Genomic DNA, 5,429 nt, shown 5'->3' with positions numbered 1-5,429 from the left:
CAGGCGCTCCGAGGCAGCCGCTTGGGAGGCTCCTTCCCCCGGGGCTGCCGCTGCTCGCCTCTCTGCTCGCCTTGCCTGGGAGCAGCCAGAAGGGGAGGCCCGGCCGCCCCAGGACATCTGGTCACCCTGCCGACCCGTAAGGGATGGTGGCCCCCATCCCCGCACCCCGGTGGGGCAGGGAGGGGAAGGCCCCCGTGCCGGAGGGCACGTGGTGGAGGCAGCCTCCCGCAGGCCCACGTTACCCCCTCCGCGTCCCTCCCGCCGGCCAGGCGGCAGAGAGACCCACCCCTGGGTGTGGTGGAGGAGGGCATCTGCGGGCGCCCACGCACGGAGAGACAAAAGCTTGGCTCAGAGGATGACATTCAATAGATCGCAGCGAGGTAGCTGCTCTGCTACTTACGAAACCCTGACCCAGAATCAGGTCGTCTACGAATGATTTAGCACCGGGTGCCCCACAAACATGCAGTGCACTAAGGGCGATGGAGGCGGCCCCCTTCCGTCCGCGCTCCGCTCCCCAAGCGAGCGGCTCTACACACCGGCCCCCAGAGAGAGGCCGGCTATCCCAGGCCAACCGAGGCTCCACGGCACTGCGGTATCGTTACGGTTTGGGGGGGATTCTGACTTAGAGGCGTTCAGTCATAATCTCACAGATGGTAGCTTCGCCCCATTGGCTCCTCAGCCAAGCACATACACCAAATGTCTGAACCTGCGGTTCCTCTCGTACTGAACAGGATTACTATTGCAACAACACATCATCAGTAGGGTAAAACTAACCTGTCTCACGACGGTCTAAACCCAGCTCACGTTCCCTATTAGTGGGTGAACAATCCAACGCTTGGTGAATTCTGCTTCACAATGATAGGAAGAGCCTACATCGAAGGATCAAAAAGCGATGTCGCTATGAACACTTGGCCGCCACAAGCCAGTTATCTCTGTGGTAACTTTTCTGACACCTCCTGCTTGAAACCCAAAGCCTGAGCTCGCCGTAGGACACCTGCGTTATCGTTTGACAGGTATACCGCCCCAGTCAAACTCCCCACCTGCCACTGTCCCCAGAGCGGGTCGCGCACGGCGGGAGCAGGGCACATGGAGCCAGAAGCGAGAGCCCCACGGGGCTCGCACCCCCACCTCATCGGGTAAGTGAAAAAACGATAAGAGTAGTGGTGTTTCACCAGCGGCCCGAGGGCCTCCCACTTATCCTACACCTCTCATGTCTCTTCACAGTGCCAGACTAGAGTCAAGCTCAACGGGTATTATTTCCCCGCTGATTCCGCCAAGCCCGTTCCCTTGGCTGTGGTTTCACTAGATAGTAGGTAGGGACAGTGGGAATCTCGTTCATCCATTCATGCACGTCAATAATTAGATGACGAGGCATTTGGCTATCTGTACTACCTTGCGGTGGCTCATTCTGGTTTATTATGCTGCCCATCAGCGTCAAATCGGTTTTGCTTCTAACAATACAACATTTGTTCGCTCCGGAGTACAGCCACACTTTAAGCTGTCCTCACTGGAACTGGGGTCACGTATAGGCCAGAGATAGTACACCCTGCAGTACTATTCCAACAATATAAAATTGTCTACCAACAGTCCTGTTTAGCAGGACATCAATAATCAATGCAATATGTAGTGACTATGTGAATGTAGTTATTTGAGACCTATTTTTATTCAAGACGTTTCAACAGTCATGATGTACACATTTGTATCTAAATCATTATAATATAAGCACACAACTATAAAAAATACACATCTATTAATTGCATATCTAGTTTGAAAATACATCTCTATAAAAATTCACATCTATAAAATCCACAACTATACTAATTCTTGTGTCAACTATTAACTATTATGTGACTGTTGAACCACATGTAAATATTAGTGAATCAACATTTTAGGCTAATACGTTTTATAAAAGTGACATGTGTGCTATACGATAGCGTACATCTCAGTGTTTGGCTTGAAATTTAATTGTCCATGAATACTTAGCACATTTTTAGAGTGTCCATTAAAGTAGTCAGGCAAACATTCTTCTTGAATGGGAACGACATTTGCAGACCAAAATCAGCCAGAGCAACATCATTACATTGAGGCCAAATACCCCGACATCCGACAATAAAGCCATGAAATTTTACAGTTTTACAGTTGGTAAAATTTTTGATTTGCTGTGATAGATCCTGATAGTATTTAAGTTTACTCTCATACGCTAATTCAAGGGAATTCTGTGAGTTTTCATAACGAATTGAAACATCAACCACTACAGCAGTACCATTTTTGGTGAACACTACATCTGGTTTTCTTAGTTCACCTTGACTATTTTTGACATGAGGTTCCCTGTATGTCATCCACCCACACCTTTTTGCTCTATCAATTAGCAATTCCAACACTTTGTTATGCCTTTTTATCCTTACGTCCTTGGTTTTAGGACATGCACCTGAAATATGTGAAATTGTTTCGCACACATCTTTGCAGTATCTTCAAGTAGCAAATGTACGATTTCTTCCCCTAGTAATGGTTTCTCTAGTATACAGGACATTTGCTCTCAACATCAGCGCAGCTATGTATTGATTTTCTTTTATTTTATTATGTTTGCTGATTCAAAAATTTGAGGTTGGATTACTTGCTAAGTATTTTATACCATGCCCTTGGACAGGGAGATTTGCCCATTTCTCAAATTCCTCTTTCCTCCAATCATATGTTGCTACCAAATTCAATTCAAGACTCAGAAATCTACTGTCTAAAATGTTGAGTTTGTGTGTTTTGATGATGCTATCAATTTACTTCTCCTGCATACATGAATGAATGAGCTATGTACAGATCTGGAGCTTCCCTGAGATATAATAAGTTATTAACTTTGTTCAGACCAATTGTTGTACATAACTTTGGTATACTGAGGCCCCCAAAGGATCTTTTCGAATACAGGAGACCATCACATGTGTATGCAGGTAGGTGTAGAAAATGTTTGACATACTTTCTAATTGTTTGATCCAGAATGTTTAAAGTTTTAGCTTTGTTCCTGTCATTTCCAGTTTAAATGACAGTTTAGGGATCAAGTATTGACACAATATTTCTATTTTCTGTGTGGGCTTAAGTGGTAGATTGTCGAGTTTTTGAGCCCAGTCAAGAAGGACCTCATTAATTTTGTTGTTGCTTGAATGGCCGGTGTGTGGATCAAAGTTCAGTCCGAGGTATCTCTCACTTTCTCCTGGATGAATGTTTTCAATGTTTTGCTTTTCAAATTGCCATGGTTTACAGTTATTAACCAGGATCTTATCTTTATGGTGACTTATATAAAATCCATGTGTTTTTTTCACATTAAGTTTTAATCCTGTTGTTTTACTGAATTTTTCAATCATTTTCAGATTTGTACTCATTCCTTCCCAGGTGTTGCGGAGTACTGCGATGTCATCTGCAAAGGCCAGAGCAGTGATTTGCTTAATGAGATCATTGGAGCCGAATGTGAAGCCCTTGCCGTCTTTCTGAAGATCACAGATCAGAGGATCCATGGCAATATTAAACAGCAGTGGGGATAAAGAGTCACCTTGCTTAACTCCTGACTTCATTGTTATTTCTGGAGTTGCTTCATTGTTTTTTCCCTTGAAAAATGTTGTTGAGTCAGTGTAGAAGTCTTTTATTATGTCTCTGATGCATGATGGAACTCTGTGTCTTTCAAGACTCTGTAGAATATGACCATGGCTGACAGAGTCAAAAGCTTTTGAGATATCTACGAACACCACTGCCAACGAGCTTCTGTTCTTTCTTGCCCCTTTTATAATGTTTTGCAGAAGAGTCAGATTTTCGAGACAACCTCTCACCTTCATGAAGCCTTTTTGTCTCGTATTTATTTCAACGAAAAATGTGAGTCTTTTAGTTAATATTTTCGTGAACAACTTCATGAATGCCGTACCGATGGTAATTGGACGCCAATTACTTATCTTTTTGAGTTCGCTAATTGGTACATTCTTAGGTATTAGTATTGATCGGTTCTTCTTAATACTGTCTGGTACTTTTCTCATCAATAACGAAGATGATAAGATTCTGGGCAGCAGTCTTGGTTGCCTGCTATGCACTTTATATAAGTCATTCAGACCAATCTTATCAGGCCCCACTGCTTTCTTTAAATCTGATTCATCGAAGGCTTTAGTTATTTCGAGCAGTGTAATTGCTTTACATAGACTTCCAATTTCCCATTCATCTGGAATCCGGTCAATTGGGATGAATTTGGGATTTTTCTTGTTTTCTTTTTCAATTATGTCTTTATAGTATTGGAAGATTTAATCAGCACTGATTTGACAGGTGGCATCTTCTGCCCCATCAGTGATTGTCCTGGCAATTTTCTTTTTGTCTTTTTGAAACATTGCCTGGTATTCCTTGTAACTGCTCTTTGATTTTGCATAGTTTTTCTTGTGTGTCTGATTGAGCCTTCCATTTTTCTTATCTTTCTTTGGTATCTTGTTTTGTACAGAGGCAGTCTGTTGCTCATCTTGAGCAGAGTTCATAGGTTCATTATTGGGTTCGCTCGTTGGTTCGGTACGATTTGCTGGTACAGGACTTATATCATTGGTGTTTTCTGATATATAAGTCACTATCTCATCCATCAGATCTATAGCAGCATCGTGATGCTGGATGTTTTTGGTGTACTTCTCGATTTCTGTGATTCTATCATTCAGTTCATCAAAGTTTTTTATTTTTGGCGCTCGTTTCCGATTGATAAAGTCTCTGTGCCTTTCAGCTGCTACTTCTACTGCAATCTCTGGTTCATCGCAGGAGTCATTCTCAGAGATATTGGATGCTTGCAGTACATCCTTTGCTGATTTTTTGCTCTTATCTCTTCTATATCTTCTTTTTTCTGCAATTTGTTTACTATTTTTATTGTCAAAATGCGGAACCATCAGCGCATTAATGTTTCTTTTGTTCTCATATACTTTTTCCAATTCTGCTAATAGCAGTATTTCTTCCCGTGACCATAGTTTTGATGGTTTGCTGCTTGCTAGAGCTGCTAGTCTAGCCTCATTTTGCGCTCTTGGATGTGTGTCCCGAGCATGTTATGAAACTCCAATCTTTGTTCCAAATCTGAGGTCACAGAAGCTGCACAGGAATGGCAACTCTCCCTTTTGAGGTCTTCCTTTACATTGTGCATAATGGCATGCAATATTGTGATATTCGGCTTCTTTGTCACATTTTGAACAACATGTTTTGAGATAGAAGCCTTTATGCTTGTTGGAGACATGTTTTCTCAATTCTTTGAAAGTTCCCAATATGTCTCCACACAAGTCACATTTATACTTTTCGTTTGGGTATTTCCAATATGTGACTTTTTTGTGTAGTCACTTTTCTTTATCATCAATTCTTTGCTGATTTCGTATACATCCGGTAGATTTTCAAAATTGGCTGTACCAATGTCATTCTTGGCTGAGGAGGCCACAAATTCGATG

At 42.6% G+C, this 5,429-nt stretch overlaps 1 pseudogene; it reads right to left on the bottom strand.

Annotated features, from left to right (window-relative positions):
- Positions 1-337: 337 nt before the first annotated feature.
- Positions 338-1,271, bottom strand: LOC146868326 (28S ribosomal RNA; annotated as a pseudogene; the record flags this gene model as incomplete).
- Between the last annotated feature and the right edge of the window lie 4,158 nt (positions 1,272-5,429).

This window comes from Triturus cristatus, chromosome 1_2 (assembly GCF_964204655.1).
Source record: "Triturus cristatus chromosome 1_2, aTriCri1.1, whole genome shotgun sequence".
Lineage (NCBI taxonomy): Eukaryota > Metazoa > Chordata > Amphibia > Caudata > Salamandridae > Triturus > Triturus cristatus.
The sequence above is the reverse complement of the archived record's forward strand: the minus strand, read 5'-3'. Positions and strand labels throughout refer to the sequence as shown.